At 40.5% G+C, this 25,957-nt stretch overlaps 1 long non-coding RNA gene across 1 annotated transcript; it reads left to right on the top strand.

Moving 5' to 3' along the window:
* Positions 1-1,452: 1,452 nt before the first annotated feature.
* LOC122461540 lies at positions 1,453-2,925 on the top strand. The gene is made up of 2 exons (XR_006283487.1): positions 1,453-2,452; positions 2,867-2,925. It is a non-coding gene; the product is annotated as an uncharacterized LOC122461540 (long non-coding RNA).
* Positions 2,926-25,957: the final 23,032 nt, after the last annotated feature.

Here is a 25,957-nt window from a genome sequence, read left to right as displayed (position 1 = left end):
ACAATAATAGAATACCATTTATTTAAATATTTTTGGATGTTTTCTACATTTTCAAATATATTGATTTCAATTACAACACAGAATACAAAGTGTACTGTGCTCACTTTATATTTATTTTTTATTACAAATATTTGCACTATAAAAATCAAAAGAAACAATATTTTTCTATTCACCTAATACAAGTACTGTAGTGAAATCTCTTTATTATGAAAATTGAATTTACAAAAGTAGAATTATGTACAAAAAATCCTGCATTCAAAAGCAGAACCATGTAAAACTTTAGAGCTTACAAGTCCACTCAGTCCTATTTTTTGTTCAGCCAATTGTTCAGATGAACAAGTTTGTTTACATTTGCAGAAGATAATGGTGCCTGCTTCTTGTTTACAATGTCACCTGAAAGTGAGAACAGGCATTCGCATGGCACTGTTGTAGCCGGCATCGCAAGATATTTACATGCCAGATGCGCTAAAGATTCATATGTCCCTTTATGCTTCAACCACCATTCTGGAGGACATGCGTCCATGCTGATGACGGGTTCTGCCTTATAACAATCCAAAGCAGTGCGGACCAACAAATGTTCATTTTCATCATCTGAGTCAGATGCCACCAGCAGAAGGTTGATTTTCTTTTTTGGTGGTTTGGGTTCTGTAGTTTCCACATCAGAGTTTTGTTCTTTTACGATTTCTGAATGCATGCTCTGCACTTCGTGCCTCTCAGATTTTGGAAGGCACTTCAGATTCTTAAATCTTCAGTCAAGTGCTGTAGCTATCTTAAAATTTTCACACTGATATCGTCTTTGCATTTTGTGAAATTTGCAGTGAAAGTGTTCTTAAAACAAACAACATGTGCTGGGTCATCATCCGAAATTGCTATAACATGAAATATATGCAGAATGTGGGTAAAACAGAGCAGTAGACACAATTCTCCCCCAAGGAGTTCAGTCACAAATTTAATTAACGCATTATTTTTTTTAACGAGTGTCATCAGCACGGAAGTATGTCCTCTGGAATAATGGCCAAAGCATGAAGAGTCATAGGAATCTTTAGCACATCTGGCACGTAAATATCTTGTGACACCAGCTACAACTGTGCCATGTGAACGCCTGTTCTCACTTTCAGGTGACATTGTAATTAAGAAGTGGGCAGCATTATGTCCTGCAAATGTAAGCAAACTTGTTTCTCTTAGCTATTGGTTGAACAAGAAGTAGGACTGAGTGAACTTGTAGGCTCTAAAGTTTTACATTGGTTTGTTTTTGAGTGCAGTTATGTAACAAAAAACCCTACATTTGTAACTTGCACTTTCATGGTAAAGAGATTTGCCCTCCAGTACTTGTATGAGGTGAATTGAAAAATACAGTGCAAATATTTGTAACAAAAAATAATATAAAGTGAGCACTGTACACTTTGTAATTGAAATTGATATATTTGAAAATGTAGAAAAACATCAGAAATATTTAATAAATTTTAATTGGTATTCTATTGCTTAACAGTGTAATTAATTTGCTTTGCTTTTCAATTTATTAAATTTTACTCTTTAAAAATTTGATCTTATTTATCTGTTTTGCCACTTTAAGAACCTGCTGTATTTATTCTTGAGAGGACCATATTGACCTGGTTAGTTCCAAATGTTGACCAGTCGTACCTGAATGATAGAGAGAGGTTGAAGAGGCAGCACCTCAATCTGGATAAGGGTTAAAGTAGGTCTGACCAGAGTAGGCTTCAGGTTGACTGACCTTTGATGGTGTCAAAGGCTTCTGAGCTGTTCTTGCTAGGCTTGGCCACTTTGAATGGGGGACATTTCAAAAAATCAGCTATTCTTGACCTACATATAAATTCTGAGTATCTAAAAAAAGAACCTGAAAAAAAGCTCTTTACAGTTTTGGACCCCCCCCCCCCCCAGAAATATATGATAGTAGGCTTGGGTTCAGATCCAGCTATTCACATACAAACTCCACAAAATGTGGGCCATCTTTATTTTAAACTGTTTCAGTTTGGTCAGAACTTCTCTATGAAATATAAATCAATATTCCTCGTGCCTGTGAAACTGATCCCTGTTTTGATTTGCTGCAGTGGAAGACAATGTTGGAGTTCCCAAGCTGCTCTTATGTCTGTCATCTGGTGATGATAGGGAAGAAAAAAACCGTCACAACAATAACTAAAACAAACAAAAAAAAGAAAAAATGTTCCATTCTGCCTTAGTAGAAACATAGGAACAAACCAACCTGCCAAATGGACAGCAACATATTTTAGGAGAAGAAATAGGGATTAATAATTTTAATGTGTTTTTTTTCTCTTTTTTAAATCATAGCTTTTACTATGGTTGTACATAAACCTAATCTTCTGAATATTACATTTTTACCATCTGGGATTCTGGACAATGATTGTCTGCAAGTCTGAGCCTATTTGGCTGGCGGATTGGATAGGAGAGAACACAGGCAGCACTGGCAACCAAAGTAAGTGAATGCTGATTTCACACTCTTCTGCTTTGGAATTGCTCCAAAAGTCATGATTTTGGAACCTATGCACAAACATGAGGCCCAGTCCTGAAGGAGGTACGTGCCCTCAACTTTCATTAGATTCAATTGGCTCTGAAGGTGATCATCTTAGAGCCTTACAGGAGATACTCAAGTCTGCACCTTTCAAGACAGCCCATTACTTACCCTGTATAAGGAAGAACTCAATGGGCTTGATTTTTTTCCAGAACTGGTTGTACCTAGAATTGAATTGAAATCAGTGGAAGCTACAGCTCCTCAGCACCTTTGAAAATCAAGCCTGGTCTATTTTCCTTGTTCCCAAGGCCAGATTAGTAGAGACAATAAAATTCAACGGGTGATAAAACTTTTAAAGTTTTCTTTCTTCCTTTCTAGTAGGAAAAGATGTAAAAGACCAATGAGGCTGCACCAAAAGGCTTGTAAAGATCTCAAAATAAAAAAAGGAATCACACATAACATTTGAAAGAGGAGAGATTACCAGAATACAAGGGAAGAAGTACAATAGAACTTCAGAGCTGCAAACACCTCGGGATTGGAGGTTGTTCATAACACTGGACAAAATGTTATGGTTGTTCTTTCAAAAGTTTACAACTGAATATTGACTTAATACAGCTTTGAAACTTTACTATGCAGAAGAAAAGTGCTGCTTTCCCTTTATTTTGTCAGTAGTTTGTTTCACACAGTACTGTACTGTATTTGCTTTTTTTTTTCTTTTTTGGTCTCTGCTGCTGCTTGATTGTGTACTTCCAGTTGCAAACGAAATGTATGGTTGACTGGTCAGTTCATAACTCTGGTGTTCGTAACTCTGAGGTTCTACTGTAGAACATATAGGAACGAACTCAGAAATGGCAAAACAAAGAAAAGAACTGTTAGTAGAGGATGTAAAAAGGAACATGATAAAGTTTTATGAGTACATAAGAAACAAGAGGATGAAAAAGAAAAGTGCAGATCTGCTGCTTACCAGGCAAGGAGAGCAAATAATGGTTGACGAGGAGAATGATGAAATGCTTAGTAGCCACCAAGCTTCAGTATTTATTAAAAAGAGATAATAATTATAGCTTGCTTAATGGAATAGTGAGAAAACGGAGAGACCAGAAGGCAGGAAGTAACAAGCCAAAGAATACCTAGAAAACTAGGAAGTATTCAGAGAGGCAGGGTCTGAAGATGTTCACATCACTACTAAAGGAACAAACAATAGTACTGGAAATGTTGGTATCTATCTTTGAGACTAACTGGAGGATAATTAATATTGCACAGTACTGGAGAAGTGAGTAACTACCATTTATTTTAAGATGCGGGGAAGTGTGGAAGAAAGGTCAGAATTACACACCAATAAATTTAGCTTCAATATCCGGTAAATGGATTTGTAATCAACAAGGGGATATATAAATATGGTGCTGAATAAATTACAAAGATAGGAAAATATGGTGGTGGATTCATCAAAACAAAGATAATCCTTTCATTAGAAAGACATTGAGAAATAGATATGCCAAACCTTGAAAATGAAATATAAATTATTAAATTCCAAGAAGATGTAAGATCACACAGAAGAACTGTGGGGGAAGCCAGAACGAGAGCCCAGTCTTGTCAGTTGTATGCCTTAATCACAACCTCATGCTTTCTTCCCTTTAATTCTGAACCCTAATGCATTATCAAGTCTGATAAATTTGGCATGTACAAATGAGATTGCTTCAGAGCTTTATAACCCCCCAGTGTTCTAAACTGTGTTCAGTTTGAAGTGATCTAAAAATCAAATGAAAGTTTTTCTAACTTCCCTAATTTTAAAATGATGTACTGATTTTTTTTCAAACTTATAGAACTCATTCAGACTTGAAAATCAACCCAAATCTGAATACTGTATGTACTGTAGAGAAAGTTACTGTGAGGTTATATAAGAAACTCCAGATCATTAATGATATAAAGAGAAATAATGTTTTAAGGTACAAAGTGGCAGAGTTAAGATTGTGTGTACAACCTTAATATTGCGTTTCCCAACTTCTGAATGCTCAGTTCATCAACCTTAATGTTTATGTATAGTATGCATATACGTCTCTATACATGAGTAATGTGAAATCAGAAAACAAATTAAACTACAGAATGAATGAATAATTAAATCAATTCTACCATAACATAAGAGCATGAGCTAGATGAGCTCTCTAGGTCTTTTCAAATGATTTTAGACTTTTCCCAGTGCTGTTAAAACTGATTTCCTTATCCTTGTGCTTTTTTTTTTCAGTCTAGTTCCACTATTAGAAGGCCATCAAAAGCTTAAAGGAATATTTCCTGCAAGTAATTAGTTTATTATGGTTCCATAAAAATGAAATAACATGGACAACCCCCAAAAATATTACTCCTTCAAAAGTATAACTTAAAATCAAAATTAGATTGCAAATACTGTTGCAATATCAGTAATTTTCAAATGTTTTCTTTAGAAATGTGAATATTATAAAGGAGCCAATTGTTTGTGTTTTTCTGAACAAAAATTATGCAGTGGAATTTGGAGACATCTGAAAATAGGTGAGCAAAATGGACACAAGGAAGTATACTCTGAACCAATTTACTAGCTTAAATGAATTTGCCTTGCTGCAGTACCCTCAGCAAAACCAGTAAACTCCAGTGAAGAATTCAGTCCCCTTTGCTACAGGTATCATGGAAAAGCAACTCTGTTAAGCAGGGGCAAAGTACAACACTCTAGGTCTACCAACTCTGCCAATTCAAAAACAGTTTTCACCACATTGAAAATGTTCTCTCTTCCAGATGCTTAAATTTAGAACATTTACAATGGCAATTATAAAATCACAATTGGACTAATTTATTCATTAATGACCCCATCACAGGCTAAATTTTATTTTAAGGGTGGTCTTCTAAAAAAATGTATAATAAGCAGAGGTTTTTTTAGGAAGATATAGTAAAGCCTAATGACAACAGTTTCTCCTTTCATAGAATCATAGAATATCAGGGTTGGAAGGGACCTCAGGAGGTCATCGAGTCCAACCCCCTGCTCAAAGCAGGACCAATCCCCAACTAAATCATCCCAGCCAGGGCTTTGTCAAGCCTGACCTTGAAAACCTCTAAGGAAGGAGATTCCACCACCTCCCTAGGTAACCCATTCCAGTACTTCACCATGCTCCTAGTGAAAAAGTTTTTCCTAATATCCAACCTAAACCTCCCCCACTGCAGCTTGAGACCATTACTCCTTGTTCTGTCATCTGCTACCACTGAGAACAGTCTAGATCCATCCTCTTTGGAACCCCCTTTCAGGTAGTTGAAAGCAGCTTTCAAATCCCCCCTCATTCTTCTCTTCCGCAGACTAAATGATCCCAGTTCCCTCAGCCTCTCCTCATAAATCATGTGTTCCAGTCCCCTAATCATTTTTGTTGCCCTCCACTGGACTCTTTCCAATTTTTCCACATCCTTCTTGTAGTGTGGGGCCCAAAACTGGACACAGTACTCCAGATGAGGCCTCACCAATGTTGAATAGAGGGGAATGATCACATCCCTCGATCTGCTGGCAGTGCCCCAACTTATACAGCCCAAAATGCCGTAAGTCTTCTTGGCAACAAGGGCCCACTGTTGACTCATATCCAGCTTCTCGTCCAATGTAACCTCTAGGTCCTTTTCTGCAGAACTGCTGCCTAGCCATTCGGTCCCTAGTCTGTAGCAATGCATGGGATTCTTCCATCCTAAGTGCATGGGATTCTTCTATCCTTGTGGAATCTCATCAGATTTCTTTTGGCCCAATCCTCTAATTTGTCTAGGGCCCTCTGAATCCTATCTTTACCCTCTAGTGTATCTATCACTCCTCCCAGTTTAGTGTCATCTGCAAACTTGCTGAGGGTGCAATCCATGCCATCCTCCAGATCATTAATGAAGATACTGAACAAAACTGGTCCCAGGACCGGCCCTTGGGGCACTCCGCTTGATACCAGCTGCCAACTAGACATGGAGCCATTGATCACTATCCGTTGAGCCCGACGATCTATCCAGCTTTCTATCCACCTTATAGTCCATTCATCCAGCCCATACTTCTCTAACTTGCTGGCAAGAACACTGTGGGAGACCGTATCAAAAGCTTTGCTAAAGTCAAGGAATAGCACATCCACTGCTTTCCCTTCATCCACAGAGCCAGTTATCTCATCATAGAAGGCAATTAAGTTAGTCAGGCATGACTTACTCTTGGTGAATCCATGCTGACTGTTCCTGATCACTTTTCTCTCCTCTAAGTGCTTCAAAATTGATTCCTTGAGGACCTGCTCCATGATTTTTCCAGGGATTGAGGTGAGGCTGAGTGGCCTGTAGTTCCTTGGATCCTTCTCTTTCCCTTTTCTAAAGATGGGCACTACATTAGCCTTTTTCCAGTCTTCCGGGATCTCCCCCGATCACCATGAGTTTTCAAAGATAATGGCCAATGGCTCTGCAGTCACATCCGCCAACTCCTTTAGCACCCTCAGATGCAGTGCATCCGGTCCCATGGACTTGTGTTCATCCGGCTTTACTAAATAGTCCCGAACCACTTCTTTCTCCACAGAGGGCTGGTCACCTCCTCCTCATGCTGTGCTGCCCAGTGCAGTAGTCTGGGAGCTGACCTTGTTCGTGAAGACAGAGGCAAAAAAAGCATTGAGTACATTAATTTTTTCCACATCATCAGTCTCTAGGTTGCCTCCCTCATTCAGTAAGGGGCCCACAGTTTCCTTGGCTTTCTTCTTGTTGCTAACATATCTTCTTGTTACTCTTAACATCTCTTGCTAGCTGCAACTCCAAGTGTGATTTGGCCTTCCTGATTTCACTCCTGCATGCCTGAGCAATATTTTTCTACACCTCCCTGGTCATTTGTCCAATCTTCCACTTCTTGTAAGCTTCTTTTTTGTGTTTAAGATCAGCAAGGATTTCACTGTTAAGCCAAGCTCGTCGCCTGCCATATTTACTATTCTTTCTACACATTGGGATGGTTTGTTCCTGCAACCACAATAAGGATTCTTTAAAATACAGCCAGGTCTCCTGGACTCCTTTTCCCCTCCTGTTATTCTCCCAGGAGATCCTGCCCATCAGTTTCCTGAGGGAGTCAAAATCTGCTTTTCTGAAGTCCAGGGTCCGTATTTTGCTGCTTTTCTTTCTTCCTTGTGTCAGGATCCTGAACTTGACCATCTCATGTTCTCATGTTCCAGAATGTCAAATATATATTCTACCTTGTAGTAAAAAGCTCATAATGGATTTAAAATGTTCATTTGAAAGGTTGTCATTTGCTAGTGATCTGGAGATAAATCCTTCTCCCATTTTAAAGTTTTGGATTGTAGTTAATGACCTTTTTTGTTCTGTGCCCAGGAAAAAGATATTAACTTTAGAAACAGGCAAGGAAGTTATACCTGACCCTGAACAAAAGGTAAAGCTATTTAACAATTATGTGGCAAGATCAACGGATGAGCGTTTGGTTAATCTAGATAAAGCAGAATCTATTTTACCATATAACTTAATGGTATTTGGTTACTGTGACTGGCCTATTCAAAGTGAGGGTTTTTCCCTGTCTTAATTTTTTTAAGACAGGATTTCTAGACCAGAGAGAGAAGGATCAAAAAAGGAGCTGGTCAAAGGGCTGTTTCTTTGCCAGCCCTGGTTACAGGGTTCCTTAGGGTAGTCTGGGATAGCCACAGTACCCTGGGATTGCCAGAGCACACTATCACTCCAACCATACCCCCTCTCACCCTGAAACACTGCTACACTGGGGGCTGCTGGGGCAGGTGGCATAGCAAGCTTCTATATTAACAGTGTGCCAGCTGAGGAAAATACTTACTTCTGAGTAATGAATTCAAGGAAATTGCAATGCAGTCATGTCCCATGAACTGAAAGAGGTTATCTTTGTCAAATAATTTTCTAAAATTATTTATTCCACTTTAATACAGTTTATATAATAGCTTGCTATTTCTGTGTATCTCTCCAACTGCAAGGTATATGTGTAGCATTGTCCTTTACTGGGTTGGACCTGCTCAGGTATGGTTTTCCTGGTTGCAGTCTGAAGGATGTATATACTAGAGGTGTGCAAAATGTTCACCAAAAAACTAACATTGTTTCAAGTTTCAACATGAACTTGAAATTCAGGCTATGATCATTGAAAGACTTGCAACAGGTTGTAATCTTCTTAAGCTGAACTGGAATCTTCTAAACATGGCCCACCTTAAGGGAGATGCCTCAGAATCATGTAAAATTCAGTTTTGTGTGGATTTACTGTGCAAACAGGATAAACTTGTGGTTTTAACCCAGCTTTGTTTTTTAGATTTTGAGTTTTTAAGATTTTGGATTGTGAATCCAAGTAGAACTCTGAAGTGAAATCTGGAATTTAGACACAGCTCTAATATTAGATCTGCTACTGTAGTACAAGTGTGAATTATTTATTGCGATGTCCCTTTTAAAACTTCTCATATTAATTTTCACTTATCATGAAATATAAATTATTCACAGAACTCAGGCCCTATGTCAGTCTGAATAAGCTGTATGTACTAGATCTCCATTACTGACCATTTTGTTAAGGCTATCAAAATAATTTAAACATGTTAAAGAGCCATAACTTACATTTACAAAAGCCATGATGATTTTTCCCTAGTCCACTCTCACTAGTTGTTTTATTACTTTACTAGCTGTGACCCTACTGCATTAAGGTGTAATCAAATAATGTACCAGCTGTAGGCATTCTTCGTGTTATGCAATAGTTATACATTACAATGTTAGGCTGATTTTGTTGTAATTTTTTTTTATAAAAACATTTGGGACTTAAATCATCAGCGTTCCTGAGTAAAAAAAATAAAATGCTTAGACTTGTCAATGGTTGCTGTTTCTGCCATGTGGAGGAAATATAGTTTTGTGGTTAGGGCATTTGGCTGTACCTTAATAGATGTGGGTTCAAATTCTGGCTCTGTCGCAGATATCCTGTGTGACCTTGGGGGTTGCTTATCTCTCTGGCTGTGCCTAAATAGGGGTGTTTGTCATGAGACTGCTAGCAGATTGTAAAGTCCTAGCATAGGTGGGGTGAGTTAGAGTTTTACCTCAGCGTAGCTGGTTGAGGTGAAGACTCAGGTGAAGCCTAAACATGGCCCCTGTGTTTCAGTTCTTCTCCCCTACCCTTGCTCTGTCTTGTCTCTTTAGAGTGTAAACTATTTAGGGTAGCATCTATCTCTTACTGTGTGTGAGACCAGCTGTTTCCTGGCTGGTCACTTTAGGTCAGTGGGCTGTGTGCCAAAGTCTTCCAACCCCTGCTCTAGGTATTGTGGCAGCTGGTGCCCAAAATTAGTGGGGCTGGAGCTGGCAATGATATACCACAGAGTTATAGGCCTTTGATATCGTGAACGTGCTTAAAACCAGTGATACAGTGTGTCATAAATATAAAGGGAAGGGTAACCACCTTTCTGTATACAGAACTATAAAATCCCTCCTGGCCAGAGGCAAAACCCTTTCACCTGTAAAGGGTTAAGAAGCTAAGATAACCACGCTGGCACCTGACCAAAATGACCAATGAGGAGACAAGATACTTTCAAAGCTGGAGGGGGTGGGGGAACAAAGGGTCTGTCTGTCTGTGTGACGCTTTTGCTGGGAACAGAACAGGAATGAAGTATTAGAACTTGTTAGTAAGTAATCTAGCTAGAAATGCGTTAGCTTTCCTTTTGTTTAAATGGCTGGTAAATGAGCTGTGCTGAATGGAATGTATATTCCTGTTTTTGTGTCTTTTTGTAATTTAAGGTTTTGCCTAGAGGGATTCTCTATGTTTTGAATCTGATTACCCTGTAAGGTATTTACCATCCTGATTTTTACAGAGGTGATTCTTTTACATTTTCTTTAATTAAAATTCTTCTTTTAAGATCCTGATTGCTTTTTCATTGTTCTTAAGATCCAAAGGTTTGGGTCTGTGTTCACCTATACAAATTGGTGGGGATTTTTTGTCAAGCCTTCCCCAGGAAAGGGGGTGAAGGACTTGGGGGGATATTTTGGGGGGAAGACGTCTCCAAGTTGGCTCTTTCCCTGTTCTTTGTTTAACACGCTTGGTGGTGACAGCCTAGGGTTCAAAGACAAGGCAAAGTTTGTACCTTGGGGAAGTTTTTAACCTAAGCTGGTAATAATAAGCTTGGTGGGTCTTTCATGCAGGTCCTCACATCTGTACCCTAGAGTTCAGAGTGGGGAAGGAACCTTGACACAGTGCAACATTAAAAAGCAAACATGTGCTTTATTTCATTTCAACAATATTAGGTAGTGCCTCAGAGGTCCCAGTCAGGATTCTCTCCCCACTATTAAAATCATAGTAACCTCCCTACTCCCACACAAATAAAGCATTTCAGACCCCTTAAAAAAAAACAATTTTTGATTCTCCTACACACTCAGTGAATTCACTTTGGATGTCCTATTCCCCCCTCCCCAATTTTTTGCTCCCCTCAGTTTGCCAAGTGTCACACACATTGTGTGATTCTCATTTCTCCAGTCTCCCACCCTCCAGCTCAGCCTGCGTGTCCCTCATTCAGTTCACTTCAACTGCAGTTGATGTTCCTGGCTGTTAGGGGGCTGCTTTGGTACCTGGTGAGGCAACCATGTGGCTTTTCTAATACTTTTTACTTACCCATTTGGGTCCCAGCCTGCATGGAACAGGAAAGAGGCCTCACAGGCACGGGAGGTGAGGGCTAGTGGGAGGGACACGGGAGGTGTTAAGGGGACTAGAGCTATGGGATAAGGAGTTGTTGTGCGATAGTCACAAGCTACTAGAGGAACCGGCAACGGTGTTGCTCAAAGGCTTTCCCTTGTCCAGTACTCCCTCAGCAGGCTGCAGAGTCCCAACCCTCCACCAAGCTTTAGCGCTCCCACGATTTATCATACCAGGCTGCAAAGTCCCTTCTTCCTACTGGTCCCTCTTGCTGCCTCTACTCTTCAAATGGAAACGATGATGCTGTCTCCTCTGGAGCTCTGCAAGGAAGTTGCTCAGGCTTTAGGAGCGTAATCTTCTTTAGTCCCAAAAGGGATTGAGACAGCAGTCTGGGAACATGTCCTCAACTCAGCACTGTTCCATTGTTTCAGTGACAGGGAAGCAGCTCTTTTATGGTATATCTACACTGCAAAGAAAAGGTGTTATGGTAGCATGGCTAGGCATACTTGCATTAGCTTTAATTTAGCGAGCAGGGGTAATAGCAATGTAGAAATGGTTGCTTGGACTTCAGCATGGAGTTACAACCAGAATATGAACCTAGGGTCACTTGGAGTACATCTACACTGCAGCTGGAGAAGTATGATTCCCAATGCGGGTAGACACTAATGCTAGTTCAGCTTGAATTAGTGCACTAAAAACAACAGTGTGGATTTTGTGGAACTGGCAGTGGCTCAGGCTAGCCACTTGAATTTGGTCCGAGGGGGTTGGGTGGTCTCAGACTTGGGAAGCTAGCCTGAGCCACCCCAAGTGCTGCAATGTCCACTCTGCTATTTTAAGTGCTCTAGCTCAAGTTAAAAATTAAAAAAAAAATGTAACATATGGAAAAAAGGGGAAGTTGATAGAAATGAATATAAACCAAAAGCTAGGAATTGTAGAAAATTTGATAATGGAAGCAAAGGGACATAAGAAGAAATCTATGGCCAGCAGAGCTAAGGACAATAAGAAGGAGTTTTAAAAGTATATTAGGAACAAAAAGATTCCTAATAATAGTACTGGAACAATACTAGATGGAAATGGTAGAATTATCAATAATAAGGCAGAAGTGTTCAATAAATACTTCTGTCCTGTATTTGGAATAGAAACAGGTGATGTTGTCATATCATACAAGAGCATACTTTCCATTCCATGTATCTCAGAAGGATGTTAATGTAGCTGGATGTCGCCCCCCCCCGACATTTGCTCTTTCGAGTGCAGTCTGCACAGTTTCCTGTTATGCCATTACAAAGCCACAAGCAGCGGAAAGTCCCCAGTAATGTTAGATGCTTGCTTAAAGCTGCATTGCTCTATATAATCAATTGTATTCATACTTATGAATATGTAATCAATTAATGTAAGGAATATGTGAGATAATGTGAGTAACAGCCAATGGCAAAACAAAGAGGCAAATATCACCTTTTATGGAACCATGGTATTATCTTGGTGAAGGTATAAATCTTGAGATGGGTGGCCAGGTCAGCGGTACCAACAAGGAAATGTAACAGCACACTAAACTGGGGACTAGACTGGATAAGTAGAGCCCTCCCGTGGATCTGAAGGGACTTCGGGGACTCTCGTTACCTCACGGCCGATCTCCGGGCAGCTGTCACCTGGCCAGCCTCAGCCACCTGCAAAATCAAAATCAATATCAATCTACACCCACACCTGCAGCTGGCCAGCATGAATGTGATGTGTGTGTAAGTATAGCTCAACTCACGCCAATAAACAAACCTCAGTGCTGCTCAGGTTCACCCTTGGTCTGGGCTCATTCCTTGGCTAGTCCCAAGGACAGGTAACAGTTAATAGCAACTGCTAATGTTAGACATTTCGAGATCAGCAGGTCTGGATAACTTTCATCCAAGAGTTTTAAAAGAACTGGCTGAGAAGCTCTTTGGACAATTCCTATTGATTTTCCAGAAGTCTTGTAACACTGGGGAGGTTCCAGAAGACTGGAAGAAAGCTAATATGCCAGTATTGAAAAAGGGTCTAGGCCTGTCAGTCAGACATCAATCGTAGCGAAGATAATTGCACACCTGATATGGGACTCGATTAATAAAGAATTAAAGGAGGGTAATATCTTTAATGCCAACCAACAAGAGTTTATGGAAAATAGATTGTGTCAAACTAATGTGATTTTTTTAAATGAGATTACAAGATTGGATGAAGAGGTAACAGTGTTGTTGTAATATACTTAAACTTATGTAAGTCAGTTGACTTGGAACCGCATGACATTTTGATTAAAAAACTAGAACAATATAAAATTAACACTGCACACATTTAATGGGTTAAAAGCTGGCTAACTGATCTCAAAATGTAATTCTAAATGGAAAATCATCATCAAGAGGGTATGTTTTTAGTGGGGTTCCTCAAGGATTGGTTCTTGGTTTTATGTTGTTTAACGTTTGTATTAATGACTTTGAAGAATACATAAAATCATCACTGATAAAGTGTGCCGATGACATGCAAAATGGTGGAGTAGTAAATAAAGAAGAGGACAAGTCACTGATACAGAGCAATCTGGAATGCTTGGTAATGTGGGTGCAAGCAATATATGTTTTAATAGCATTGAATGTAAATATATACACCTAGGAACAGAGAATGTTGGCCATTCTTACAGCTTGGAGAACTCTATCCTGTGAAGCAGTGACTCTGAAAAAGGTTTGGGAGTCACAGTGGATAATCAGCTGAACAGGAGCTCCCGATGTCACAATATGTCCAAAAGGGCTATTCAGATCCAGGATGCATAAACAAGATAACTTTTCTACCCCTACTCAAGATATTTTACTTCTGTATTTGGCACTGGTGCAATTGATACTAGTTCGAGTGTCCACAATTCAAGAAAGATGTTGATAAATTGGAGAAGGTTCAGAGAAAAGCAGCAAGAATGATTAAATTGTTAGAAAACATACATGATAGTGATAGACTCAAAGAGTTCAATGTATTTAGCTTAACAAACAGAACGCTAAGGGGTGACTTGATTATAGTCTATAAGTATCTCTGTGGGGAACACATATTTCATAATGGGCTCGTCAATCTATCAGACAAAGGTATAATACAATCCAATGGCTGGAATTTGAAGCTAGACAAATTTAGACTGGAACTGTGATGTAAATTTTTAACAACGAAGATTATTAACCATTGGAGCAATTTATCAAGGTTCTTGGTGGATTTTTTATCACTGACAATTTTTAAAACAAGATTGGACGCTTTTTCTAAAAGATATGCTCTAGAAATTATTTTGGATAAGTTCTATGACCTATACAGGAGGCCAGACTAGATGATCACAATGGTCCTTTCTGACCCTGAACCTGTGAATTTACTTGGGCTCAGAATCACACCTCCCAGATGGAGCATAAACATACCTTGGAGGGCTTGTCCTATGGTTGCTAGCCAGTGCTGAAGACTGCCACCACACTATTGTGGTCTGCTATTGTTACCTATGCTAGCTAGATTAAAGCTAACATGGGTATACCTATCCATGCTGCAAATATACCATTCACTTGCAATGTAAGCATAACCTAAGGCTATGTCTGCACTACGAGCTAGGGGTGTGATTCCCCTGCTCAAATACACATAGTTGCATTAGTGCTCATCCAGCTAGCACATGCAAAAATAGCAGTGTAGCCCTGATAGCAGCATCAGGTGAGGCACAACTGAGCTGAGTACATACCCAACAGTTTCAGGCAGGTTTGTACTTGGCATGGCTCAGTTGTGCCTTTGCTGCCATAATCAGTGCTACCATGGTTACATTGCTATTTACACTTGCACTAGCTGGATTAGAGCTAGTGTGACTGTGTTCGTGAGCAGGGGAATCACACCCCAGCTCGTAATATAGATGTAGCAGTAATGGCTCAAAATTACCTGCCCCTTCCTTCCAAGACTGCATGCCATGTTGCTGCAGTTGCAGTTGTAGAGCTAGATACTACCAGTTCCTCCCTCCTTGGACTGCACTCAAGGTCTCAAGAGAGTATCTGCCTGAACAGCCCATCCCCCACAGACTGCACTGAGAGAGACGGTATCTTGTAGGAAGTCTTTCTTTTCTTTCAAAAAATAAGAGGGGATTTAATTAGTGAGGCTTATCCCCATTAGTCCCTGATTACCAGTCACTGCTGCACTGGTGTTATAAAATAATAAATAATGGGATAATATTGTAAATATGGTACCTCAGCTGGCATGTGGTATATCAGACAGCAGTTACTATATATTTCTTAATAGCTACAAGTATAAAAATATTGTTTGTGATGTATTTGAAACATGTTTTATTAGTGGTTTGTGATGGAGTGTTCATCCCACATGACCCCTGAAGGAGTTAAAGTGTCTCAGAAGAGGCTATTTAACAGGATGGGCTGCCCCTGGGGGTGGGGGAGGCTGCCTATACAGCCCTAATTGACCCTGAAGCCCAGCTGGTCTGGTATAAAGCCAGAGAGAGGAGAGCAGAGCAGAAAGAGGGTGCTGTGGGGGAGATAGTCATTAGTCACTCTCAGGGTTAAGCGAAAGGAGTAGGAAGAAGTCTAGGGAAAATAGCAGTACGGCTGAGGTCTCATGGACCATAGCTTCTGATTGTAGGGTCCTTAGACTGGAACCCAGTGTAGAGGGTGATCCTGGGTTCCCTTACCAGCCACTGGGGGAGTGGCATGGAGATGGTAGTGGCCTTTGAAGACTGCCTGAGGTGTTTTGGTTAGAGAGACTTTGATACCATGAAAGGGGGGAAACTGTAGTGACCTGGCTGGAGGACCAAGCCACAGAAAGGAAGTGCTGCAGTTTGTGGCATGGGTGAGAGGCCACTGAGTGAGAGATTGGGAAAAGGGCTTGGCTGGGAACCCATCAGAGGAGCTGTTAAACCAGTGGTGAGCCAGATGAGCCCCAAGGAGGCGCCACAGCAGTGAGTGGAGCACCTTGTGACACAATTACATTACAGTTTTGTTAGAATGGAGGATTGAGGAGCCTCTTAAATTCTAATTTAGTGAGCCCAGCATAAGTTGTGCTGGGAACTTTAGTAGAGCTGTTATAGTCAGTGGCAGCTGTCAGCTTCACAAATTTGGAAACTTTCTTGATTGAGTACAAAATTTGAAAGCTTTCTACATTCTGTGCACAGCTCAAAATATTAACTCTGCTCCTAGAAAAGTATAGATAAGGATGGTGAAGTTGCCAGCTGTCATTTTATCCTTATTTTTTTTTGTTTTTTTTTTTAAGTTATCCTATTGTCATCATGTGAGCTTAGTGGTGGGTGAAATGGTGGCTCATTTTTAGCTGCCTCTGGAATTTTAAAATAGTCTTTTCAGTGCTGACGGAAAGATTTTACCTATCAAAACAGTCTGACATCCATTTAAACATGGCTTGCATTTTCTGTCATGTCACATCTATGAGAACAAGTCCCAAGTTACTGTACCACAATTAAAGACATGGACTTTGAAGTGTGGCCATTAAATTGCCCTTATGAGAGCCAATATGGGCATTACCTAACCTCATATTTTGACTTTACGAACTAGAGGGAAAATGGTTTATAATTAGCAATCACATTTGTATTTTCTGGGTCTCAAAATGCCTGCTGGAGAGACTTTAATAATAAAACTTGACATTTCTGGGGGCCTAGTATAACAACATATTGTTAAAAAATTGTATACCAGGGAAAAGTTGGTGTCTGGAGAAGCCTTACAGGTGAAATCTAACACTTGACTTGGGCCACAGCATTAAGTTTCAGTCAGCCTCTTTGCACCAGTTATAGCATCGGTATATGTATGGATTCCCCTGGCCCACTCCCACTGCACCCTTTTGAGCCAGTCTGTGTAGGGTTGGCATGACGACAGTGTAAAGGGGTTGAATAGGAATTGCTTTGTGCCCCTGCAGCTATTCAGGGCTTAAGAGAGGCAGAGGACTAGTCTGGCCTTCCACACCACAGGCAAATTTCACCCCTTAGCAATGTTATCTGGAACTACCAATCTGAGCGGAAACCAGGTGGGCTTCTGACTGGGCAAATGAGGAACCTTAAAAAGAAACTGTCACGTCACTCAGTGGAAACCTATAACACACATCTTATTCTCTCTTAAAAAAAAAAAAAGGACTTAATGAAATATATAAAATAAAGTGCACCATGGCATAAGTGTAACCAACATAATGGGTTCCTATATAATTTTATATCTGAAACACTATCTCTTGGCTTTGCTAACTATAAAGCAACTCTTATAATTTTCAGTCTGGCAGTTTTTCATCAGAATCTGCTTCATATAATTGCACTTTCGGGGTCTTCAAATATTTCCTTATCTTTGCAGGCTTCCCAAGCACCAGCCTGAATGATTTATTGTACTTCTGCCCTTTCTGTGTCTCCTTAAAGGATTTTTTTATTAGGTCTCTTTCCTCAGGGATGTACTCCTCTAGAAAATGCACTGTGCCAGGCTTGTTACAATTTTAATAGTTTATCTTGTCACCTAGTCTTGTAAATGGGCCTTGGAACTTTAGGCATCTTTGAGACTTAATATTATTTAAAAAGTGCCTCCTGCCTCTTCTCTAATTAATTGCAATCAGGAAGGCTAGTTGGTGGACACATGGTGTCACAGCTCTGTGAAATGCTGCCTGATGGCTATAAACACTGCCATATGTTCTCTGTGAAATATTGCCATAATCACTGGCAACAGGAACAGCTGATATGTGATGAAGGATGGTTTCTTCTCTTCTTTTTGTTTTATTCTCAAAATCTGTGAGGAGCTGACTGATCAACTTAATATTTTCTTTCTCCTGCCTCTACCAGTAGTTGATTTGTCTGCTTTTCAAATTTACTTCACTAACTTTCAGACTTTTATATTCATGCTTCAGATTATAGCTGCCAGTGGATTGGTTTGTATATCTTGTCACTTTGCGAACACTACACTTTAATGAGGCTATGTCCTTAGTTCAAAGGAAACTTTCACCCTGAAATAGACAGATAATGTAATTATTAAAGCCAGGTTGCGGGAAAATGAGAAAGAAATGTAAAAACGAATGAACAGGAATTTTTCAGTTAGCTAGCAAAGTTCAAGTTCTCCCATGAAAATGCAGGTGGCTGGACAGCTTCTTATCTTAATTGCTTGCCTGCTTTTTTTGGCTTGGGAAACAGTATAAACTTGTTTGGAGGGTGGGGAGGGAGAAATCTCAAAAGACAAGACTTTAATATTTAATCAATATTTTTAGGTCTGATCCTTGATCATCCATTGAAGTAAAGGTAAAAGTTCATAGAATCATAAAAATGTAGGGCTGGAAGGGACTCAGGAGGTCATCAAGTCCAACCCCATGTGCTGAGGCAGGACCAAGTAAACCTAAACCATCCCTGGCAGGTATTGGTCCAACTTATTTTTAAAGGACTCCAGTAATGGGGATTCCACTACCTCCCTTGGAAGCCTATTTCAGAATTTAGCTACCCTTCATAGTTAGAAAGTTTTTCCTAACTTAAATGTCCTTTGCTATAGATTAAGCCCATTACTTTTTGTCCTACCTTCAGTGAACATGAAGAACAATTGAGCACCATCCTCTGTATAGCAGCCCTTAACATATTTGAAGACTATCAGGTCCATCTTCAGTTGTCTTTTCTGAAGACTAAACCTGCCCATTTTTTTTTTACCTTGACTCATAGATAAGGCTTTCTAAATCTTGTATCATTTTTGCTGTTCTCCTTTGCACTCTCTCCAGTTTAGCCACATCTTTCCTAAAGTGGGGTACTCAGAATTGGACACGATACTCCAGCTGAGGCCTCAACAGTGCAGAGTAGAGTGGGACAATTGCCTCATGGGTCTTATATACAATACTTCTGTTAATACAGCCCAGAATATTAGCCCTCTTCACCACTGATCATATTGTTGATTCATATTCAATATGCAATCACTAACTCCGAGATCCTTTTCAGCAGTACTACCACTTGCTAGTTTGTCTCCATTTTTTAGTTGTGCATTTGATTTTCTTTCCCCCTTCCAACTGTAGTACTTTGCACATGTCTGTATTGAATTTAATCTTGTTGATGTCAGACAAATTCTCTGATTTGTGATGGTCGTTTCAAATGCTAATCCTGTTCTCCAAAGTGCTTGCAGCATCTCTTACTTTCATGTCATATGCAAATTTTATAAACATACTCTCCACTGCATTATCCAAGTAAGTAATGAAAATATTGACTAGTACAGGACACAGGACTGACCCCTATGGGACTCCCCTAGCTATGCCCTCCCAGTTGGACAGAGAATCATTGACAACTATCTGACATAAAAAGAAAAGGAGTACTTGTGGCACCTTAGAGACTAACCAATTTATTTGAGCATAAGCTTTCGTGAGCTACAGCTCACTTCATCGGATGCATACTGTGGAAAGTGTAGAAGATCTTTTTATACACACAAAGCATGAAAAAATACCTCCCCCAACCCCACTCTCCTGCTGGTAATACCTTATCTAAACTCTCCTTACAATGTGTATGATAATCAAGTTGGGCCATTTCCAGCACAAATCCAGGTTTTCTCCCCCCCACCCCACAAACCCACTCTCCTGTTGGTAATAGCTTACCTAAAGTGACCACTCTCCTTACAATGTGTATGATAATCAAGGTGGGCCATTTCCCAGCACAAATCCAGGGTTTAACAAGAACGTCTGGGGGGAGGGGGGGGAGGAGGTAGGAAAAAACAAGGGGAAATAGGTTACCTTGCATAATGACTTAGCCACTCCCAGTCTCTATTCAAGCCTAAGTTAATTGTATCCAATTTGCAAATGAATTCCAATTCAACAGTCTCTCGCTGGAGTCTGGATTTGAAGTTTTTTTGTTGTAATATCGCAACTTTCATGTCTGTAATTGCGTGACCAGAGAGATTGAAGTGTTCTCTGACTGGTTTATGAATGTTATAATTCTTGACATCTGATTTGAACTGTGCCCACATATCTATTCAGGGGACACCATCACAGGGCCTAATCACATCAGCCACACTATCAGAGGCTCGTTCACCTGCACATCCACCAATGTGATATATGCCATCATGTGCCAGCAATGCCCCTCTGCCATGTACATTGGTCAAACTGGACAGTCTCTACGTAAAAGAATAAATGGACACAAATCAGATGTCAAGAATTATAACATTCATAAACCAGTCAGAGAACACTTCAATCTCTCTGGTCACGCGATTACAGACATGAAAGTTGCAATATTACAACAAAAAAACTTCAAATCCAGACTCCAGCGAGAGACTGTTGAATTGGAATTCATTTGCAAATTGGATACAATTAACTTAGGCTTGAATAGAGACTGGGAGTGGCTAAGTCATTATGCAAGGTAACCTATTTCCCCTTGTTTTTTCCTACCTCCCCCCCACCCCCTCCTCAGATGTTCTTGTTAAACCCTGGATTTGTGCTGGAAATGGCCCACCTTGATTATCATACACATTGTAAGGAGAGTGGTCACTTTAGATAAGCTATTACCAGCAGGAGAGTGGGGTGAGGGGAGGTATTTTTTCATGCTTTGTATGTATAAAAAGATCTTCTACACTTTCCACAGTATGCATCCGATGAAGTGAGCTGTAGCTCATGAAAGCTTATGCTCAAATAAATTGGTTAGTCTCTAAGGTGCCACAAGTACTACTTTTCTTTTTGCGAATACAGACTAACATGGCTACTATTCTGAACCCTATCTGACATAGACATGCCCAGGTGTGCCCTGACTGGTATATTAAATCTGTGCACTTGCATTTGGAAAGGGCGGGGCTCCTGTGTTGTCAGTGATTGGAGAGGGTTCCCCATGCTGTCCACAGACAGGGCTCCTTCACAGTGTAAGCAGGTGGCAGTGAGTCAGCCTAGACAGCTCAGGTAACCCTGTAATGTCTCAAACTGTTCTTTGAGTATAGTCTTTCAACCAATTGTGCACACACCTTATAGTAATTTCATTTGCACCACATTTCTCTAGTTTGCTTATGAGACTGTCATATGGAACTGTGTCAAAAGCTTTTCTAAAATCAGGCTGTATCAATGTCTATTGCTTTCCCCCCATCCTCAAGGCCAGTCACTGCCCTGCACTTTATGCAGGGAGGGGTTTGTATGGCTTGCTGGGAGAAGAGGGCAATGCTTTCTGGCTTGGGGGAGGAAGGGAGATGTAAAACTGCTGGAAAAGCAGTCAGCATGGTGGATGACTCACCACCTAGGAATGAGGGGTTTAAAAAGGTCAGCCAGGGCCTGGACCCTTCCCGCATCACTTGGAACAGGCTGGGCAGCACCCCCATACCCTCCCTATTTAGGTCACCAATATGCCGGGTGTTTAACTATATCTGCTATGGGCATTACGCTAGCCGTCCCGCTGAGGGGGGCTGGGAAGGAATTTTTCCATTACCACCATATTGGCCAGGTGCTGCTGGGGGTTTTTTCCGCCTTCCTCGCAGCAGGTTCAGGTGGGCTCTGTTCATGCAAAGCATGACGGGCGGTAGGCCATATGTTGCAACTCTTTATTTAAGTGTATAGCAAATGTTCAGTGCGGGTACTCCATAAATTAAGGCATAAAAGAACAGATAAATGGCTTGGAAAAGGAATTAAGGAGAGGTAAATGAGCGAGCCAGGGGCAGTTGGGGACCCCTCTGATTGGTACAGCAGGGGAGCCAACCTCCCACAACATTATAGTCCACTCTAACCTCTCCTACAAGTGGGGGCTGGTCGGTAAGGTCCCAGAAAGGGAATTGCTGGAGGGGCCTGGATGAAAAGTGGGGGAGTTGGTGGAAGCCGCCCCCGCTCCCCCCCCGCAAATTGTCTGGAATTGGAGGGACCCAGCAGTGGATCTGCTGGAGGGACATAAATTTTTCACCTGCACTGTACATTTTATCTGCTGGGTTAGTCCCAGACATCTATCTAATAATAAAGTTGCAGCCTGATTAAACCCATATCTAATGTCTCCTGTCATTCTTTCGGCATAGCCAGACAATAACCCTGTCAAAGAACGAAATGAGGCTGGTTTGGCATGATTTGTTCTTGACAATTCCATGCTGGCTATTCCTTATAAACCCTATTATACTCTAGATGCTTATAAATGGATTGTTTGTTCCAATATCTTTCCAGGTGTCAGCCTAACTTCGATTAGTCTATAATTCCCAAAGTCCTCTTTGTTTCCCTTTTAAAAGATAGGTGCTATATTTGCCCTTCTGGAGACCTTTGGGATCTCACCCGTCCCCCATGAGTTCTTGACGATAATTGGTAATGGTTCTGAGATTGCTACAGCTAGTTGTTTAAGTACCCTAAACTGAATTTTATCAGCCCCTGCCGACTTGGATACACCTAACTTACATAAATATTCTTCAACCTGTTCTTTCCCTATTTTGGCTTACATTCCTTTCCCCTTATTAATATGACTGTGTTGAGTCTCTAGTCACCATTAATCTTTTTAGTGAAGGCACTGAACACCTCTGTCCTCTTGATGCCATCAGTTAGTAGCTCTCCTTCCCCACTAAGTAAGTCTTTCCTTCATCTTTCTTTAGCTCCTAATGCAGTTCAAGAACGTCTTATTGCCTTTCATATCCCTTACTAAGTATAACTCATTTTGTGCTTTAGCCTTTCTGATTTTGTGCTTACACGCTTGTGCTATTCTTTTGTATACTTCTAGGTATTTGTCCATGTTTCCATTTCCTGTGGGATTCTTTTTTGACTTTCAGGTCATTAAAGAGCTTTACATGGAGCCATATTGGTGTCTCACTATTCTATCTTGATTCAAAGGAAAGATAAGTCTGCAGCTGTGCCTTTAATATTGTCTCCTTTAGAAACTGCCAGCTCTCCTGAACTCTTTTATCCCTTCAATTTTTCTTTGCATGGGGCCCCACCTAACAATCAACAGTTCTCTGAGTTTGTTAAAGTCATTAAATACAGCTTGCCTGGCTGGCAAGATAGAGTCTGGAATGTCCAAGAGGACTGCTAGTGCTTTAGGAATTCACACTTGTTTCTGGGTTGATTAAATCTAATTATAGAGAACACAACCAGGTTGGGGTGTCTACCCTGTTTCTTGACAGTCTGCCCTGAGGTTGGCACTCATGGTCGTGAGCCTCTTCAGACAGTGTGACAATATCACAATTTCAGCCTCCTCCCCCTTTTATCTTTACCCAGGCACTTTCAGCTGGTCTGCCTCTCACCTTCTTCTGGACCAAGTGTCTTTATTTTTGATGTATATTGCAACACCTCCTCCCTCTTTTCCCTGCCTGTCCTTCCTGAACAAGCTATGCTCCTTTATATCAATATTCCAGTCTTGAGATCTATTTCACTAAGTCTCTGTGATGCCAATTAAGTCATAATTTAGCTCATGTACTAATACTTCCAGTTCTTCCTGCTTATTCCACATATTCCTTGCTTTGCATATAGACATCTAAGATGTTGATGATGCTCCACCTTGATTTCCCTCTTGTTGCTCCTATCTTCCTATTGTAATTTTCCATTCCCCTCACAACACATAGCATTTTTATGCTTACCTTTGGGCTTTTGTCACCTGCCCCCTTTGAACCTAGTTTAATGCCCTCTCATTAGGCTGGTGAGTTGGTATATGAAGATGCTCTTCTTTTTGCTCCCAGAGCCCTGTAGTCATTTCTGATCTGCTCAGGGTACCTGGCAGTGTCATTAATGCCTACATAGACCAGTGACTCTGAACCTTTCCAGATTACTGTACCCCTTTCAGGAGTCTGATTTGTCTTCCATACCCCCAAGTTACACCTCACTTAAACTACTTGCTCACAAAATCAGAAATACAAATACAAAAGTGTCACAACATACTATTACTGAACAATTGCTTACTTTCTCATTTTTACCATATAATTATAAAATAAATCAACTGGAATATAAATATTGTACTTACACTTTAGTGTATAGTATATAGAGCAGTATAAACAAGTCATTGTATGAAATTTTAGTTTGTACTGACTTTGCTAGTGTTTTTAATGTAGCCTGTTGTAAAACTAGGCATGTACCTAGATGAGTTGATGTACCCCCTGGAAGACCTCTGCATACCCCTTACTGCTGATTGAGAACCACTTACGTAGACAAGTTGCATGGGGTAGTGGTCAGAGGGATCGATGAGCCTGAGCAACTTTTCTGTAATGTCTTGGATGTGGGCTGCAGGCATCATGGACCATGTCAGGTCAGCAAGTGTATGCTTTCATCCCTTTCAGAACGAAGCTCCTGACCACCAGCACCTTACATCTCCTCTTCTTGGGTGCAGTGTCTGTGAACCTCCCAGCCTTGGGGCAGGTGGCTCCTCCACCTCAGCTGTTAGGATGTGCTCCTCACCACCTATTGCCAGTAGACCACATTTGTTCTTGACCGTGATGGATGGAGACCTGGATGGGGGTTGGAGCACTGTCTACTGCACGAGGTAGCCAGCAGCCAGTCTCCTCCCACAGAGCAGCCAGTTCTTCTTCCTTCTCTGGTGCCACTATTGTAATTTTGTTGTCAGTCAGTATTCTCTGCCCCAGATGTTTCCATGTGCATCCTGTCAATGAAATCCTTGTGCTTCTGGATGCTATGCAGTTCTTGTTCACTAGTGTAGAATCGGTCCCTTAAGGCCATCTGTCAGTATAAGCATATGCTTGGCAGAAGAATACTTGATATTATACCAACAGTGGGATAAGAAATAATAAATGTGTTTGTGTATATGATACTATGCACCAATTTTTTTTCCTTTATATGTTTTGCCTCTGACATTAAGTTCAAAACTCTGGCCCCCAGTCTGTGAACCCTTCATTAAGAGCAGCAGTTCTCTTACTACATCACTGTGCTGGAAGCCTCAAATGACTGTCTCCACAGTAAGTACAATTCAATAATGGAGAAGCAGTGTATTAAAGATGTAAAGTATTTGTGTCTTCAGTTAGAATCATAGGGCTCATTTTGAGGTAATCAAATAGAATTGTTTCTAGTCAGTTTATCAGAATTGGTTTCTTTGGAGCCCCTTTTCTATTTAGAGATGTCTTAGATTACTAATTTTAATGGGTTTGCTAGCTCTGAGAATAATTTTATTTTTTTAAAGAAACAGCTGACTTTTTTTTAACAGCTCCCTTAATGCTTTGGGAGTTGTAGGCTATTGAAACAGGTTTCTCTCTTTCTCTCTCTTTTTTTAACCTTATGTGCACAGCTCAGGCTATTAAACTGTATGCAGGTGATTGATCTCTTTAATAAAACACAGTTCTTTAGTCAGGAAAGAATGATAAACAAATGTACTTTGTTTGTCCAGTGCTTTGGAGATTATGATAACATGAGGGCATCAAGAATGCCTTTTAACTGATAAGTTAGATGAAACACATCAATTCAGACTTTATTTCAACAAGGCTAGAAACCAATATGCTTAAGTTAATTTTGTTCATGCTTTCTGTTCATTTGTAATTCTATGTGCATTTTAACAGAAAATATTTCATACTTAAGTAAAGAGAGGCCCTGGGAGGTAAATGATTCTGGCACTTTCTGGACAATCATTAAACAAGGACGCTGAACAATCACTTTGTCTGATTACATGCTTCTGCTGTTCGTTCTAATTCCCCATTCTGCGTGGTTTCAATGGACACCCGTCACAAACACACCTGGGGGGAGTGTAATTGTAGAACAACGCGTCTCTAGTGCTAGCCCCGCTGCATGTTTAAAAAGGATGTATGCGTTACTACAGTCCTGAAAGCAAATACTCCTTGTTCTTCTTACATGCATGTGGTCTGACTGTCTGCCTTTACACTCATGTAAATCAGAAGTATCTCCACTGGTATAAAAAAAAAGAGTATATGAGAAGAGAATCAAGCCCTTATTTCTTTAGCTAATCACTAAAAAAACATTCTTTCTATGGAAACGTCTGTTTTCATGGTCTATGCTGTTCTGAAGGA

Source organism: Chelonia mydas, chromosome 8 (genome assembly GCF_015237465.2).
Source record: "Chelonia mydas isolate rCheMyd1 chromosome 8, rCheMyd1.pri.v2, whole genome shotgun sequence".
In the NCBI taxonomy this organism is placed as follows: Eukaryota; Metazoa; Chordata; order Testudines; family Cheloniidae; genus Chelonia; species Chelonia mydas.
Note: the sequence above shows the minus strand (reverse complement) of the source record. Positions and strands in the feature narration are given on the sequence as shown.